The 19,600-nt window shown below is 37.0% G+C and overlaps 1 non-coding gene across 1 annotated transcript; it reads right to left on the reverse strand.

Annotated features, from left to right (window-relative positions):
* Positions 1-19,493: 19,493 nt before the first annotated feature.
* LOC131180409 (small nucleolar RNA R71) lies at positions 19,494-19,600 on the reverse strand. The gene has a single exon (XR_009149184.1). It is a non-coding gene; the product is annotated as a small nucleolar RNA R71 (small nucleolar RNA).

The raw sequence follows: 19,600 nt of genomic DNA on the forward strand, positions 1-19,600 counted from the left end.
TAAAGAAATAAAAGAAATTGTTTAGCGCACTAACCTTTTTGAGCTTCACTTAACCTTGATTAAACCTCCCTAATCTCTTCTTCTTTGGCTGCCAATAGCTTTTTCTAGGTGAAAGATAAAATTTTTGTGAAGGGACTTGGCAATTTTGGTGAACAAATGGAGAGGAAATTCAAGCTTTTAAGCTTGAAAATGGTGGAATCTCTTCTCTCTCTCTCTCTCAACATTTTTGGCTGCCCAAAGGTTGAAGATGCATATTGGTTTTTTAATTTTTTTGTCTCTTTTATCTCTTTTAATGAGTTTAACAAATTGTGATTGGCGGAGGAAATTTAAATGACATCATATGATGTCATAATTAACATTTTCTTTCATTTTCTTTTCTTCTCTTCTCTACTCATTTTCAATTTAATTTTAAGCAATATTTATTCATATTTTAGATTATAATAATTATTTGCTTAACTGGACAAGTCGGCCAAAAATCATCTCTGAAGATGAAATGACCAAAATGCCCTCCGTTTGGCTTAATGGGCCAAAATTATCTGTACCAATTAAAAAATTTTTTTAAGCATTTCCTTGGCATTCTAATGCCATAAGAACCTCAATGACCCTTCTTTGGAGTCCCAAAAATTATTTTATAATTTTTCCCCTGGGTCTAGGGCTCCTAGTCGCGAGAACCGCAACTTCCCACTGGGTTACCCATCGCTAGGGCACTGGCTCATTTAACTCGGTTGTATTTTATTTCTAAAATTTTACCTACATTTTTCTTGTTAATATTTGAGTTAATTATAGTTCCTCACTTTAGTTTAAATTTTTTTTCCAGACATTCTAGCTGTCCAGACCGACACCGGTCACCGAAACAGTAAAATGTACGGTTTTGCTACAATGAGGGTGTTACAATTCTTCCCCTCTAATTTAAATTTCGTCCTCGAATTTTACTAGATGTAGGTATCTAAGATAATTCTTTTACCTTTCTATTGCTTTCTCTGTCTACTTCTTTTATATATATGGTACTATTTAGTCTTTTCGAATTTATCATTATACACTTAGGTATATCATAAAGGAAATACTTTACCTCAAATTCATATCTGGGGCTTCTTGGTCTTCTCCGGCTTGGGTGACATTTGGAAGCGGTGTTACTATTATACTTGGTCTTTCCACGACCTCTGTCTGGGTCCGTGGTAAATTCCTATTAGGACAATCTTTCAGACGATGGTCTATGGCCCCACATCTATAACAGGCTCCAGTCAATCCCCTACATTCACCTTTATGCCATTTGTTACAATGGCCACATTTTCTTACTAATCCTGGCGCACTCACTACTAGTGTTTCTGGTTGATCTCTTCTAGGTATAGGCCTGGGTCTAGATCTCCTACTTTGATCAGATGTCTGACTTAACTGTTCTCTTGGCCTCTTATTACTAGACTGTCTAAATTTCCTCTTTTGCTGATCACCATTCCTCTTCTGTTCCTCTTCATGAACACAACTAATATATTTCTTTCTGAACTCTATTAGAAAGAATTCCCAAGTTACGTCGGCTGGTGGCACTACCTTGGTTACGACATCCCACCATCGATATGCAGCTTTTTGTAACAACGAAACCGCACACTCCAAACTCTGTTTTGGTGTGCAATGGAGCTGCTGCAGGACTCTTTTAGTCCTTTCTAACCAATACTCAGCCGCTGAAGAATAGTCTTCCTTTTTACCATTGAAATCTACAGCTCCATACTTCCTAATTTTTCCTCGTTTCATTGGGCCATATGAGGTTTTGGAGAGAGTGGGTCATTTGGCATATCATTTGGCACTACCTCCAAAGTTAGAGAAGATACATAATGTCTTCTATGTGTCTATGTTGAAGAGGTATCGATCAGACCTACCAGTAGAAGAAATTGAGGTGAATACAGACCTCACATATGAGGAAGAACCCATAGAGATTCTGGCTTATGAGGTGAAGCAGCTATGAAATAAGTAGATACCGTTAGTGAAAGTGCTGTGGAACCATCATTCGGCCCAAGAAGCTACTTGGGAATGAGAGGAGGACATGAGGAGATAGCACCCACAGCTGTTCAGAAACTGATTACCAGGTAAAATTTCGAGACGAAATTTATTTAAGAGGGAGAGAATTGTAATACCCCTTTTTGCATAGCCTAGTATATTTCACTATTCCGATGACCGGTGTTGGTCCGGATAATTAAAGAGATTAGAACCACATCTAAGACAACTAGATAAGTCCTGAACACAAATAATTAGTAATTGTCAATTAGTTAAGTATAAATAAGAAAAATAGAACATAAGAGGTTAAATAAGCCGAGAGTTACAGCGATGGGTGACATTCTCGGGAAGGCTGCGAAGTCGATTCAAACTAAAATTTTGAACCGTAAAATGTGACGCCGCGGTCCTTAGGACTATTGCGAACACAGTAGAAAAGAGAAAATCACAAAAAAGAATTGTTAAGCAGGTCAAATAATTAGGTCAGAGATCAGGAAGAAATATTGAATTATTTGCAAACCGGGTTGAACCGGCAAGGGGCAATTTGGTCAATTGACCCCTAGAGCTGACTCCTGACCTAACTGTCTAATAAAATCGAAGAAATAAAAATTTCTAAATGTAGAATTAAATTAAAGAAGAATGGAGAAATGAAAAAAAAAAGAGAAAAGTTTATTACATCATCCAAGTGACCCCACCATGACATCATAAATTATTTTAATTTATTGCAAATTTTGACTAAGTAAAACTTAAGATAATTATAAATAAAACAAAGAAAAGGAAAAAAAAATCATTTCATTTCTTCTTCTTCTTTGGACGTCCAAGCTCTCTCTCTCCCTCTCCATTATAAAACCACCATGGAAGCTTGATCTCAAGCTTGAGTTCACCCAACTTAACCCTACCTTACCCCAAACTCTTCTATAAAAACTTGTTAGATCAACTTGAGAAAGAGATTGAAGAAGAAAAAGGGAGGAGAAAAGGAAAGAATTGAGGAAGTGGAACTCCAAAGTTGAGGTAAGAATTTAAATTGGAATTTTTAGTTTAAAACACATGTTTTGAGTTAATTTAACTTAGATTTCAACTTAAAAATCAAAACAAAAAATTGTTGGGGGAGTAAATAGGAAATTCATTCAGCTAGGGTTAGGGTTTGTTAAGAATGAGTTTGATGGTTTTGAATGGCTATTTGAGGTGAATTAGGTATGTAGAATATGAATACACACTTTTAATTGCATTAGATTGAGCTTTGTGTGTAGTTAGGGTTTTGAGTATGTGAAAAATTGAAGAAAAAATTAAGAATTGGCCAAATGATGTTATTGACCTTATTTAGATGAGAAATGGTCAATTGTGACCATTTGTGGTGTGTATAAATTGTTGGAAACAAGTTTAAATTCGGATTGGTGAGGGTCAATCTGTAGGCAGCTTGACCTAGATCCCTTTCAGGGACCAAAACTGAAAATTTACCAACCCAATTGATGTGAGGCCAATTGAGAATGAAACTAGACACAAAATGACACATTTTTTATTCGGGAATTATGCCTAAAAAGTGACCATAGCATAGTGAACAAATTAGCCAAATCCGGATGTGAGTGTTCTGCCCTGTACAAAAATTACCAAATGAATAGTATTTGTTCATTTGGCTATAACTTGGGCTAGGCAGGTCTAAATGACCTGAAATTTTACCAGTAGAAAGCTGAGACATAGCTCTACAACTTTCATGAAGAACACAAGTCCAAATTATTCCCTTAACTAAGTCATTTAGCCATCCAAATTTAGTGACCTAAAACTACTAGAACCAAATTAGTGCCCAAAAAAACTGGGTTAGGCCAATCTGGCCAGCCATGTTCAAATGGCTATAACTTGAGCTACAAAAATTTAAATGGAGTGATTCAAAAAGTAGAATAAAGTTAATACAATAAGGAATAATTTCTATGAAGAAAACTTAGCCAAATTCTAACAGCAAAATGACCAATGGAACAGTGCAACATAAGACATCAAAGCAGAAAATTTGCAAATTTGCCTAAAAGACTTAGAATTTGAGTAAACAACCAAAACCAACAAATTTAGTAATCAAAATGTGGTATGTGGGTGAAATTAGAATTTCCATACCTATTAAGCATTAGAAAGTCAATAAATTGACTTGAATAGTGTACTGAATAGTAACCCCGAAACACAAATTTTAAAGATTGTCAAGTTTAGCATATTAAAGCTAGTTAAAAGTAAATTTGAATTTATTTTTTGTATTTATAATAAGTTATGATACTAAAACACTGTGAAACTGTGTGTTTCAGTGGCAATGAATACTAGGAAAGAACCCGAGGCATCGAGTCAAGGCCAAGAGGCGACTCGTATAAGGTTTGTGCATAACATATAATTTTTATAAATTTTCTTCTGTAAATTGTTTTGAATGAATTGTGATATTAAATTGTGACTTAATTGTATTGAAATATTTATTATGCTTTTGACTTAAATTGTTGAAAGTTTACTTGTATATGTTTGAAATGGCAATAAATATTTGATAAATTGTTAAGATAGTTTTGAAACTACAGTATCATGACCATATATTTGAATGCCTCACTAGCATGACTAGTGGGGAAATTAGTTTCGAATTTTGATTCTTTCTCTAGCTGAAGTGTTGAGGTGTGTGCCAGTAGAAGAAGAAATTGAATGGATATCTATATATTTGAGCTAGCTAGCCTTGTGATGTGACTTCTCCTTAGCCTCTGGCTATTGAAATTATATTTGTTTCGAATGGTATGATATAACTGTGTGTTTTTATGAAATTTGTTTTGAGACTTTTGAAATGAAATTGTTTGGATTAAAATCTTATAAATCATGTTTTAAATTTATATTTTATGTTCAGTTTAATTTTTGAATAAATATGATTTAAATTCTGCATAAAGATTATTTTAGTATGTTGTGCACCACTGAGTCCTAGTACTCAGCGATGGCTGTTATTACTGTCGCAGATATAGAGACTAGAGGAGCAGCAAAGTGAGCTGTTGAGGATTGAGGCGCTACCTTCTCTGAAGTTTATCGAGTATATTTTATGCCCTGATTGTAAAAATTATTTTGATATATGTAATGTATATAAATATAGAAAATGGTCATGAGCAATTGTATAAAGTTGTATAAAGCTTGTAATAAATTTTGGTTTGGATTTTTCCTAATGTAAATATTTAGAGTGATGTATATAAATTGTTTTATCTTTAATGAAATATGAATGAAAGTATTTTGTTTTAATTTGAATGAAATTTATTAATAGTATTTTGATGATTATTGAAATTTGTTGGAATAGTTGTGGATTTGATGAAGTTATTGAGATAAATCTTTGGAAGTACTTTTTACAGGTATTTGAAGAACTATTTTGTCAAAATACAGACTGCACTCTGCCGAAATTTTTATAAAATTTGCAGAAAAATAAAATGGGACAAAAATTTTAACCAGTTTTCAAACTCTAATTAAATGTTTTAATACCTAGTAGAAAATGCTCACCACCTATGAAGTAAGAAAATTGTTTTAAAATCCCCTGTAGGGTACTTAATGAGTTATCGGTAGGTGAAGTTCGGTAGTTCATTAGGTATTCTACAGGATAATGTTATACCTTACAGAGGGGTAATGTGTGACAGCTAGTGGTAATGAGGCCTTAATTATTGGGGAAGGATCTTTAACCCTCACTAATCATTTAAATCTGGATTCCGTTTTAGTTGTCCCATCTCTAGAATATAACCTTTTATCTGTTTCTCAAATAACTAAAGCCTTATCGCGTGTTGTAATTTTTTGGCCTGACACTTGTGTTTTTAAGGACATCCAAACAAAGCAGACGATTGGTTGTGGTATTAGGCGAGGAAAATTGTATTACCTAGACTTGAAATCAAAGAGTTTTGACAAGTTACATCAGGGTTTGAGGGTGGACAACTCTAAGGGTAAGAATAATAAATATGAAATATGGCTATGGCATCGACGATTGGGACATGAATCCTTTGGCTATCTAAAAAAATTATTTCCTAGTTTGTTTGGCAAAATTGATGTTTCTAGTTTTTGTTGTGATGTTTGCAAACTTGCAAAAGTCATCGAACTTCATTTCCATTGATTTTAAATTAGAGTCCTCTTCCTTTTATGGTGATTCATTCAGATGTGTGGAGTCCATCTAAAATTCCAACTTTGGGTGGTTCACGTTGGTTTGTCACTTTCATTGATGATTGTACCAGAATGACTTGGTTATGGTTAATGAAATCCAAAAGTGACGTAAATATGTTATTTCAAAAGCTTCATACAATGGTTAAAACTTAGTGTAATGCACAGATTCAAGTTCTTCGTAGTGATAATGGAGGAGAATATCAAAACTCAGAACTTCAATAATATTTTGAAGCATAGAGAATTATTAATTAAACAACTTGTCCAAATACACCCCAACAAAACGGAGTTGCATAGCGAAAAAATTGCCATCTATTAGAGGTTGTTCGTGCATTGTTGATTGAAGCTCATATGCCATTATCCTATTGGGGTAAAGCACTTTCTTTTGTAGCATATTCAATCAATACACTCCATTGACTTTCAGACACCATTCAAGCATTTACTGATGTTGTGATTGCCCCTCCTTTCCCAAATTTACTTCCTCATGTCTTTGGATGTGTAGTGTTTGTGCATCTTCATAAGCATCAACACAGTAAGTTGGACCCACGACCTCTACGGTGTGTTTTTCTTGGTTATGCTATGCATCAAAAAGGTTATAGGTGTTATCATCCCCCAACTCAATGAATGTTTAGAACAATGGATGTGGTTTTCCATGAAGACTCAATGTATTTTTCCTCTGCGTCTAAATTTCAGGGGGAGTATCCTAAGGAAAGTAAGACTCTAGATTATGATCTTATAGAGTGTGATTATAAGATAAATGAAGAAAATGGTGATTTTGGACAAATTTTGGACAAAGTGATGACAGTGGAGCATCTTTAGGTCATGATGAACACTTGGAAGCCAAAGGAGAAATTGAAGCAGGTGATGAACACTTGGAAGTCGAAGGAGAAATTGAAGTAACAGATGTAAGTCCATTAATTGAAGAGCCTGAGTTACTCACCAACATACCACACCAATTGTTTACTAAGGATGCTCCTAGTCAAGAACATCATGAACCACCAAAGAAGCAACTACCAGAGCATCTTACTAGAGGTATCCCTAAACCTACATATGAACCTGAGCTTTCTAGTAAAGTTAAATACCCCATGAGTCATTATGTGTCTAACCACACTCTATCAGAATCAAATCAGTCATTTGTAAATCAATTATCTACTGTAGCTATTCCTAACAGTGTGAAGGAAGCCTTAGCTGATTCAAGGTGGAAAGCAGCTATGAATGAGGAAATGAACTCTTTGCAAAAAAATGAAACTTGGGACCTGGTTGATTGTCCAACAGGGAAGAAGCCAGTAGGGTGTCGATGGATTTACACTATAAAGTATAAAGCAGATGGCACAATGGAACGATTCAAAGCAAGATTGGTGGCAAAAGGGTATACCCAGGCCTATGGGATCGATTACACGGAGACATTTACATCAGTGGCTAAAATTAAAACTGTTCGGGTGTTGTTGTCTTTAGCTGCAAAACTGGATTGGCCATTACAACAATTTGATGTGAAGAATGCATTTCTATATGGAGAATTATCTGAGGAAGTTTACATGGAGCTTCCGCTAGGAATTATGGTGCCAAAAAGATATAGTCAAAAGGTGTGCAGATTGAAGAAATCATTGTATGGGTTGAGGCAGCCTCCACGAGCATGGTTTGGAAGATTCACAAAGTCAATGATAGCATTTGGATACCGTCAAAGCAATTTAGATCACACATCATTTTTAAAGAAACAACAAGGGAAAATCACTGCACTCATTGTTTATGTGGATGACATGGTGGTTACAAGTGTTAGTAGTATGTCCTAGAGCATATCATTTTGTATGTATCTTGTACATATTTTATTAATAAAAAGACAATTTCACTTTTTCATTTACATAATATATTTATGTGTAATAGAAAAAGTCTATTGATATTTTGTTAGAAATTCTATTCTTAAGTTGTTAAGAATATGAATGACAGTATTTCTAGCACAAAGTATCATAAATTAGTTCACAATCGAGAATACTTCACAAAGGAGAATACTTCACAAAGGACATGACTTATCCAAAAAGATTGTAATCATGTTTGTTTCCAAGGTATTTATATGAGATATAAATAAGATAGAGTGGTGAGTCTCATACCACATAACAAACAAGATAGGCACTTATACATGATAAGTAGGTCGAACCAGTGATGCTTATAACAAGCACATGGAGTTTACTTTTGTCAATGCATTGTCATGTATCATATCGGTGCATATAATCTTTAGACCTAAGATAACATAGTTATCTTGTATATAGGTGGTTTGAGTTTGATATTGCTTTTATACTTGTACTGTGTATGGGTATATGGGCATGTGTTAGCTCCTACTAGTTATATATAGAGATAGGTGTTGATTAAGATGGAATCCGTTACCCTAAGTAAATAGGGATAAAATCCTATGTTCATTTAATTGTTCTTACTGTTTTAAGTTCCTAGCCAGGACAGACAGATTTAATCAGAAAATAGTTTCTGACAAGAAAATCTAATTAATCAAGAATGAGAATTAAAAGAGAACATAATGTTCATAGCAAATGGGGTTTGACATTAATCATGACTCCAGCTCAAATTGAGATTTTATAATGGAGAGATTCTAGTGCATTGTAACATATGATTAAAGGTTCATTTAAGGTATTCTTTATTACTGATTGGGTGGCCACGGTATACTATGCTAGGTATCAACCATGGTCTATGAGATGTCTGAAATAATTTAGAGAAATTATTTACGGTAAGAAAGAGTTCTAATGATATTAAGAGTTAATATCATTTCTCATTGCCAATAAGTAATGGGCCTAGTAAATCACACATCTACACAAGCTAATCACCATTTAAAATGTGATTTAATTGATTAATTAAAGAGTTTAATTAATTAATTAAAAACGTTTGGTTTGCAATAAAATTGCAAAGTCTCTAGCATAACTTGAAACCAAATCTAGGTTATTGGATGTATAGTATAAATTAAATTTATATTTAATTTGATTAAATATGAATTTAATTATGAGAAATTAATTAATAGAGATTAATTAATTAATTAATTTATATTTGATATAAATTGATTTAAAGAGGAGAAATTATAATTTTGGATTGAGAACTCAAATTAAAATGTCACACCCTACTCCTCGTAAGATGCAGCTTGTTCCTGTAGTACACCTAATGAATTACCGTATTTCACCTACCGGTAACCCATTAAATATACTATAAGGGATTTTAAAATAATTTTTGTTCATTTGGAATTGGTGGGTAAAATTTTTTTTTTTTCATATTTTAAAAACCTTTATTTAAAGTCCAAACATAAATTAAATTTTTAGATATTTAAAATCTCCGCAATTTTTACAAAAATTTCGGCAAAGTGCCGTCTATATTTTGAGAAAACAGTTCTTCAAAACCTAAAAATAGAAACACTCCCAATATATTTCTCAATCACAACTCCATTTGCAACCACAAAACTTCAAATCAACAGCAATAGCAACACTTCAATTCAAAATTCAAATTTCAAATCAAGAACTAATATCTCAAAACATTTCATAACTCATGCACATTGTATTTTAAATTATTAATTTACAATCATAAGTTAATTTACAGATGCAAAATCTCAAAAATAATATTATTATAATTTTATCTGTACAACTGCTCAAATTACAGAGATACATATGCATATTATCATATTTACATCAAACTAAACTACCAGGGTATAGACAAATACCCATACAAAAATTCTTCAATTGTGCTATTCTCTAACTGTAACAGCTCGTTCTGCTGCTATGTCCTTTTCTCTATCTGCGATAGCAAGTTAAAGCTATTGCTGAGTATATAAATACTCAGTGGTGTACAATAAAGCATAAAATGCATAATATAAAATATTTATGAACAAATCCTCATTCAAAAATCTCATAATCGCATTTCATAATTTTTTTTTCTCAAATCACATTTATAATAAATCATAATTTTGAAAGCTTAATATAGAGCACAACTTGATTAAACAATTTAATAAACATAGTGTTACAAACAATAACACAACTTAGGACTTGACACAAAATTTCCGAACATGTCGTGTGTCGACACCATATTTTGGACGATCCCCAGAATCAATAAACTTTGAAACCGATCCCCAGAATCAATAAACTTCCCCAGCACTAAGTCTCCCTTTGCCAACCAACCACATTTCCGATCTCTCTTTGCTAGATAACCACATTTCCGATCTCTCCTCACAAGGAATTGAATCAATGCTAAGTCCTCACATCAGTCAAAACCTTACCGGTCTAATAAGTCACTTACCGATCCCTCAAACCCATTGTCGAATCTCCTGACCAGTCAAGTATATTCCTGATCTCTTTTCACAAAAGAAATTGAACTGACACTAGATCTTTGTTACCAGTTTTATTGCCGATCTCCCTTTCAAAAGTTTAAGAATAATCAAAGGTTACGTTCCGGTTTAACGATGATTCTGATCTTAAATGTTCAAGCCAAATTTCCAATTTTAATCAAGTCCCGTTTAGCGTTGGTTCCCTACCGATCTCATGCTCATTGTGTTTTCCGATCTCTCACACTTAGGTTAATAATCACTTTCAGTTATTTCAACATACTAAGACAATCAAGTGTTCAAATAATTTAGAAATTTTTCGATCACAACCATTCATAGAACAAAAGAGGCATTCCATTTCATTTCATTTCAAGAATTTGTACAAGTTATTCAGCTGGAGGATCACCCCCAGCCTGATCTACATTTTGTGCGTCTCCCCTCTCACCCTCAGCCTCCTCTTCACTCTCCTCACCTTCATCCCTGGAGTCGTTGGCCATCCAGAGAAATCCTCCTCGTGGTAACGCTTCGAGCTCACCAGAGATCTCTGTGGGCATTCACATAAGCGCCGGCCACTCCAGTCACCATCTCTTCCTCTTTCGCCTTGAGCTCCTCAGCAAGGTGAGCAGCTTCATCGGCCCGGAGCGCTTGTACTTCTTTAAGAGCATAATCCCGCTCAGCCAGAACATGAGCTTGCTCGACCAGCTTGTCCTCATAATACTTCGATCGCCCCTCAAGTTCAGATATGTAGTCCCGAGCGGATGATAGTTGGGATCGAAGGGAAGCTGCTTCATGACCTATCCTCTCGACGTCTTTACCCAGCCGATGCGCCTTCTCCCAGATCATGTGCTGATTCACCAAACACTCAACGTTCAAGCTCATAGATCTGGTCAAGATATCATCAAGGCTATCTGGAGACAGCCTATCCCGATCTTCTCGAAGGCAGATAGAGGACGCCAGCACTTTAGCAAAGCCCGGATTCTCTCGGACCGTTCGACTCTTCTCTAGTGAATTGAGCAGTACTTGAGCACCGCGAGAAAGGGGCCTTACCTGTTGTTGGGAAGGACCCCCTTTCGCGCCCGAAGTAACTGGAGGAGGTGGAAGCGGCTCTTCTTGACTATGAGGAGATCGAATCACTTCTACCTCGGGGATCGGCTGCCCCGAAGGCTGAGACGAGCCTTCTTGTATTTCCCCAAGCTCATGACCGGGCGTTTGAAGCAGCTCGGATCGCTTCATCTCCCTCACCTTCCGGGAGATCTCCCTCTTTCGCTTCCGATTCTCCTTAGAAGCTTCGCCGCTTGCCATACCTGCACAGAGAATAGGTCAGTGAGATCGCTAAGGCCTAAGATCAGAGATTACAAAAAATACCCAGGCCGAGGTCAGAGAGTTGGAGCCCGCGATCTTCGCCAGTGATCAGCTGCATCGTCCAATGATGCAGTTCGGCTGTCACTGCATCCAAACAAGAAAACTTCTCCCTAGCTGCTTGATCTTTCAATTCCATCACCACGGCTCCCTCTTCCCTATTCAGGGCGAGATGCTTCAGATGCGAAGGGCCCAAATGTAGCTCGCTTCGAGGGAATCCCTCGAAGCCGTTTGGAATTTTGCTCCTCAGAATAAAGAAGCGATTCTTCCAATTCTTCAGGGAGGAAGGAAGATTGGTAAAGAGCCCGCAACGAGGCTTCGCCTGGAAGAACCAAGACTGCCGTCCTTTCTGGGTCACCATGTAGTTCGGCAAATACTTTAGCTGTAGGATGGAGTCCCTTGGCATGGCAGAGCCCCCTGAAAGCCACCAGGATCCGCCACGAGTTCGGGTGAACTTGGGCGATGCACACTTGGTGAAATTTTAAGACCTCCTTGAAGAAATCGTCTAGAGGGAACCGCAGACCAGCTTTTAATTGTTCTTCATAGACCATGATCATATCATTCTCTTCGAAGAAGTGATCGGCACGAAGATCGCCGTGGCACTTAATTAGCTCGTACGAATCAGGCCGAATGTTGTATTCTTGGCTAAACGATTGTAGGTCGATTTCCTGAAGGATCGACGGTAGCTCGTCCATAGGAAGACTTTCCTCCTCAAGAATGTACATGCCTTGAAGATGTCGCTGTTCTCGAATCGGGCAGAGGCCCTAGTAGGTTCAGTCCGAACGCTCGGTCCGACCACCTCTACCTCATCGGATGACCACGAGACCTGAACGGAAGGGGGGCTTGCCGCTCTCTGACCCTCGGCGCCGCTCATTTTCAAAGGAAATAAAGAACTTAAACTAAAAGAAAGATCAAAGCCCTTACCGGAATCTGATCGGCGTCGGAAGAACTTGAGAAAACGAGAGAATTTTGAAGTTGTGAGCGAGAGACTGAAAATGACATACGGGAGCAACTGGCTAACCCCACCCCTATTTATACTCATTCGAGCATTTAATGCTCACGATGTTCCAGGCACTGCATCGGTTAGCGGGACTCGCCAGCTTTCTGAAGTGTTTTCTTAAAAGATTTTGAACGCTGAAACTCTCCATTTTTAGCTCGTTCATTATCCCGTAGCGTTCACATTTTTCAGTTCCTTGTTATCTTTATTTTCACTTCCATCGTCCATGCTCAATCTCATTTAAACTCGGGTATAATTCTGACTCGATTGCATTTAGTGAAGCACTTTGTTCCAAGGCGAACCTTAGTCTCCCGGCTATCAACTTGCAATCTTATTGCGTTTTGTGATTCTCGGTTAGTTCACTAGAATCGACTCCTTACAAGTCAGTATTCATGTTGCCATTTTATTAAGTTTAGTTATTGTCTTACGCATTTCCATTCTTCTTTCTTTATGCATGTTATTTTCTTTAAGTTCATATCACGCTAGAAAGATACAGAGAAAGGTTGTGCTCTAGTTTATTTCCGTGTCGATACTTTTGTTAATCTTTATTATTTCTGAGCGTAAGTCATCTAGTTCCGAGCGATACATAAGTGGTTGGATGAGATGTAGATAATGGCAACTTAAAAGCCCCTTCGAAATAATGAAAGGTCCGAATAATAAGCCAGGAAAATGGTAAAGCCGAGTCACTAGAATAACTCAATAGGCCATAGGGCAAGACGTCATAAGACAGAGTAAAACCAAACCTTGGATAATTAAATGGAATAGATCGGCTACCAAAAAATGCTAGTGAGGTGACCATATAGGAAGGTCGGAGGATTCGGTTTGGCATCCCTTGCCCAGTCCTAAGGTACCAATAAGCTAAAGAAGTCTTGCGCAGATCCCCTGACACCTTTAGACGTCAGAACCCTTAGCCTTAGGTCCTCTCGATATGTAAAATTTAAAGAGATCGAAAAAAATTCTTATCCGATTCTCAATCCAAAATTTTAACAAATATTTTAAAAGAGATCGGAGAAGAGTTTTTATCCGATTCTCAATCCAAAATTTTAACAAATATTTTAAAAGAGATCGGAGGAGAGTTCTTATCCGATTCTCAATCCAAAATTTTAACAAATATTTTAAAGGAGATCGGAGGAGAGTTCTTATCCGATTCTCAATCCAAAATTTTAACAAATATTTTAAAGGAGATCGGAGGAGAGTTCTTATCCGGTCCTCAATCCAAAAATTTTAACAAATATTTTAAGGAGATCGGAAGAGAGTTCTTATCCGGTTCTCAAGCTTAAAAATTTTAATAAATATTCAAAGGGATTGGAAGAGAGTTCTTATCCGGTTCTCAACTTAAAATTTAAGTAAATATTCAAAAGAAATCGGAGGAGAGTTCTTATCCAATCTCAAAAATTGAATTCTAATAAAATAGCCCTTCAAACAAAACTAACATGCAACAGTAACTCACTAAGGTTGTCTCATTTACTTATGTATCTGGGTAATCCGAATTAGTGAAGAATCAAATATTCCTTCTGTCAAAAGGATTAACATTTCCATTCAAGCCCTCCTAACCAATTTACAAAGAACGCGAAGTTAAATCTACTTACCCTAATTAAGGGGCGAGGTGGGGTGCCTAACACCTTCCCCACCCTTTTACGGACCCCGAACCTAGAATCTCTGTCTTGAAGTGGTTTCATTTCAATTTATCTTCACAAATGGTTTTCTTTAGTTTCCCTCAAAACTAAAGTGGCGACTCCTCATTCTTTTCCACTTCGGTGAGGGTTCGTTCAGGCGACCGCAAAACACCTTGTGACAGCTTGGCGACTCCGCTAGGGAAGTTTATCTTAACCCCGGTCTAGAGGTCCAAAAGTAGATTTAATTTTTCGATCAAATTATAGTTAGGTGGGCTCACCCGGCAATATTTTATGTGTTAATTATTGTTTATTCCTACTAACTGTTCCGCTTGTTTTGCTTGTTTTACTCCTTACAGTGCTCTTCGTTTGAAAAAAAAAAGAAAAGAAGAAAAATGGAAAAATAAAATCCCCCTGAATTGGGAAGAGGTAAAGATGTCCCTTCACACACTGAACACTCACGCGATGTCCTCACACACTTCAGCCCTATACCCGGGCTTTCTTACCCTTTTAGGAAAGTAGGAGGGTCATGTAGCGGTACCCGTGGGTTCTACCCTGTTAGTATCCGTGAAGGCTTCTGCTCAAATTGAAACTCGTTCTATTCACTGTGATACCCGTGGAATTTTCCTGATAATATCATGGTTATAGAATGGGGCTCTACTGTTTACAGTAGGAGCAATTTGGGAACCTGTGGCTTTTAGAAAATTAGACCATGAGCTAAACTATCAGGATAGCTGAAAGCCGTAGTAAGCTACCTTATAAGATAGAACTATCCAATTAGGTAGCATTCATCCGGTATCAGGAGTCTCCCTATTCTAGGACAAAAGGGACATACTTACTCTTACCCTATTCTGTTTATTTTATTTTGTTCTTATTTTTAAGGGTAATCTTGAATCATATTGTTAAGAAAACCTACACATTTTCCTACTTTGATAAATGTGTAGGTACCACTCTGCCAACAATATAATACAAGATTACTTGAATTTATCCTGCTAATGAGTTTTTCCGCAGGCATCACCAAACCAAAAGTCTGTAAAAAGGATAGGCATCATTTTTATCATGGCATCCTCGAGTCAGTCGGCAGAAGAAGTTCAGAATGCTAAACTTTGGTCCAAATCAGCTCATACTCCAGTACCCCCGCAAAATGATGTTTCCAAGACACATGCTAGTTTACTACCTTCGTTGGATCTGAATAAAATTGAGGTTAGAATGAACAGCCTCGAGGGTCTGTCTAATGGTTGGAGGTCGCTTCCCGATCAGGTCAAGGCACGATTTGAGGAGAAGTACGGGAGGATTGCAACTTTAATGCGAGTCAAGGTCCAAATCCCGGCATTAAAGGCCATGCTTCGATTTGGAGTCCTAAGTACGGGGTATTCTCTTTCAATGATATTGATACAGTTCCCACTATGGAAGAATATCAGGCATTACTAGGGATTCCTTATTCATCGCAGAATCAGATCTACCTACACTTCGAGCATAGGCAGACCTGGAAACGATTGGCACATATGTTGGGTACTCCCCTAGAAGAAGTAAAGTCAAAAGAAACTGTCAAAGGAAACACGCATGGTTGGTATTGGACACATCTCAAGAAGTGGTTAGATCAATACCTCCAAGAGAAACAGTGGGATCGAGCTTCAGCGGCACTCGCATTGGGAATCTATGGCCTGATTTTGTTCCCGGGACCATTGGGAATCATAACCTGTAGCACGGTGGAAGTATTCTGGGCAGTAGAAAAGCAGGAGGTCAATTCGATACCGGCAATTCTTGCGGAGACCTTATTAACCCTTACCTACTGCAGACAACAGGGCAAAGGATCCATTAAGTGTTGTCCTCAATTGTTGTACCTCTGGATTATCAGTCACATGTGTCCTGTGGAGACAAAGGGATTGACTTGGTACCTTGACCAGCCTCCCATCGAGAAGATGACCCGGTTAGTAATCAGTCCGAAGAATGAACAGCAGTGGCAGGAACGGATTTTGAGTTTCAATAGCCATGATTATTGTTGGAGGAAACTGTGAGTGTCAGGCCAATCCGTTTTGATCAACACGGGAGGTAATCAGTCGGTATCCCTAATCGGAGTAACCGGATACACAAGTTACACTCAGGCATTGGTAATGAGGCAGTTTGGCTCAACACAGTCCAGAATCAACATTGAGGAATACCACCAAGGTCATTTCTACCATGAGCTCAAGGAAGAGGAAGGGTTGAAAATGGCTCGCAGATCTTGGGAAAACATCTCTCTGATGGAAATGTCGCCTAAAGGTCCAAGTGCCACACGCGATTATCTTGAATGGAGGGCTGATAGGGACCGAGAACACTCAACTGCGAAATTCGAAGACAATGACCCTCGCCGAAGCATTCTAGTAGTAGAAGCTGATAATCGTCTGGCTGACTCACTACAAAAGGCAAATACCGAAAACTCACAACTGCAAGAACAAATAAAACAGTTGGAGGACCAACGGCAGAACCTTAAAAGAAAGGTGAGAAGACTCAGGGAAGAGGCAAAGGCCGAAAAGATGGGGTTCGAAGAGCAAGAGGTACGGTGGGAAAAGGAAAAAGACTCTCTCCAAGCTGTGGTAAAAGAAGTAGAAGTACAGAATAGTAAGCTTCAGGAAAAAATGAAATACCAAGAAATACTCGTTGAAGAGTATAAACAAGAAAACAAAAAGAAGAAGCTCGAATTGAAAGAACAGGCACTACTCATCAACGATATCTTGAAAGAGTGTGCTAAGGAAAGGAAAGAGAAAGAAAGACAAGCTGCTCTCTATCAAGAACTGAAAAAGAATGTTGACCAGCTGGAGAGAACGATAGCACAGGGAAAACAAGAACTATTACCTGAATCCGAATATGCTCTGAAAGCATTCGACCCTGCCAAGCAAGAAGAAAGGTGATGCATGCATTTTAGATCATCATTTAGGTGTAATTTTTGCACATAATTTACCCTTGTTCATAGCCATTATTATAGATATTAGTATATATTTAGTCAATTTTGCAATTTTCACTTAGTTTAATTTTTGGAATTTATTTATTTTGTAGGGTAAATTTGGAGAAATTTGATGTATTTTGATCAGAGTAGCCATTTGGAGGATATTAAAGTCGAATTGCAAAAATTTTGAAGTTGAGTAAAAAATGGCCGAGAGCGACACAACCTGCAGCACAACCGAATTAGCTTATGTCGCAAGTTGTGTTGATCGTCAGATATTCACGCCGAGAGCTACACAACCCGCAACACAACCAACGACACAACTGACTCGGCTTATGTCATTTTTACTGGAAATGGTTGACGTGGCATTTCGCATCTCGACTTTTACCTCACTTTCTCTGGAACCTTCCCCCTTTTACCCATTCTAGGGCAGTCCCCTCACCTATATAAAGTCTCATTTTATCATTTTCTTTCCATAGAGAGCAAGGGAGGCATTTTTGGCAAGATTAGAAAGATAGAAGGAGGGAGCACGTTCTGCATTTTTCCAACAGCAGCAAGGATCACGTTTCTGCACTTTTCTGCAGCAGATCCTTCTGCATTTTTCTGGGTTTTTCTACCCCTTAGCTTACATTTCCATTATTTCTTCATTTATACATTTGGGTTTGTCTTAAAACTATGAATAGTGAGTAGTTGATTGAGATTCTAGAGATGGGTTTGTAAATATTGATTTGTATTGTGGTTTTGAACTGATTTAGCCATTTAAATGGGATTTGTTACATTTTGATTTATTGCTTGTGAGCTTGTTGCCTTGCTTGATGAATGGGCCCTCATTAAGTTAAGCTTTAATCCTTAATAGATGGACTGAAAAGTGAATATTAGGGATAGATAATCTTGCAATAAACTTTATTTTCTTGGTGTTAGAGATAAGCTAAGAGGATTAAGGGGAACTTTCCAAAAATCAATTAGAGCTTTAAATGGGTTTTTGTTAGGTTTGAAATACCGTGAAAACAGGGTTTGATTTAATGAAAACCAACTTTGAGATGCTTGAAAAAGGTTTCAAAAAATTTAAGAATTGATTTCCCTCAAAATTGCAATTCTCATGTGTTTGGCTAAATTAGGGATAAACCACATGCAAACAATATTGAAAAATCCAATCTCTAGAATCACTTTAATTTTCATTGAATTTAGATTTAAATCCTCCAAATCTCATAAATAGCAATTTCAATTTAAATTTTGGTAATCTAGTTTAATTAATTGTTAATTGTTTGATTTAGCATTAATTCCTTAAATACCAATTTTAATTCCAAGTTTCATTTTACATCTTTAAATTTTATCATTCTAATTAGCTTATACTTTTATTTCCAATTTAAACACAATTCCCTGTGGGATCGATATCATTTTTTAAAACTAAACTACTGTGGCCCGTGCACTTGCGGACAACACCGTATCAAGTTTTTGGCGCCGTCGCCGGGGAATTGTTTGTTTTTAAATTGGATTTTAATTGTTTTAAGCTGATTAGAATTTTTATTTTCTTTTATTTTCACTACTGTTCCTTGTGTTTTTCAGGTACTTTTCTTGTTTATGAGACGATCGAAAAGCACAAGTGACACTGAATTGTTGTTCAACCCAGAAATTGAAAAATTCTGCCGAGCTAACAAAAAGGAGTACAAGAGAAGAAAGGAAGCAGAAAAAGAAGAACAACAAAGATTTGAGCAAGAGGAGACAATTAAAAATATGGAGAATCAAAATAGAGCTATTGGTGGAAACAATGGAGGAAATGAGCAAAACGGGCAAAATGAAGTGGTTAATCAAAATGATCCTCAAAGAAGATCCATGTTGGATTATGCTTTTCCTAGATGTGCAGATGTAAGAGATAACAGACCTATCATTGGAGCTAATCAATTTGAGTTAAAGACTGGTCTCATTCAAATGGTTCAGAATTCACAATTTGGAGGTAGTCCACTTGAAAATCCTCATTCTCATTTGAAGAAATTTTTGATGATATGTGGTACACAAAGGCAGCGTGGAGTTTTAGATGAAGTTATTCGGCTCACCTTATTTCCATTCTCTCTTCGAGATTCAGCATTGGAGTGGTATGACTCACTTCCACAAGCTATTATAGCTACTTGGGAGCAGCTATCTCAAGCTTTTCTATCTCAATTTTTCCCACCTGGGAAGACCACTCATTTGAGGAATTTGATGGTAGCTTTTAAACCAAGAGATGATGAAACTTTGTATGAATCTTGGATGAGATTTAAGGAGCTTGAAAGGCAATGTCCTCATCATGAAAT

This window comes from Hevea brasiliensis, chromosome 5 (genome assembly GCF_030052815.1).
Source record: "Hevea brasiliensis isolate MT/VB/25A 57/8 chromosome 5, ASM3005281v1, whole genome shotgun sequence".
In the NCBI taxonomy this organism is placed as follows: domain Eukaryota; kingdom Viridiplantae; phylum Streptophyta; class Magnoliopsida; order Malpighiales; family Euphorbiaceae; genus Hevea; species Hevea brasiliensis.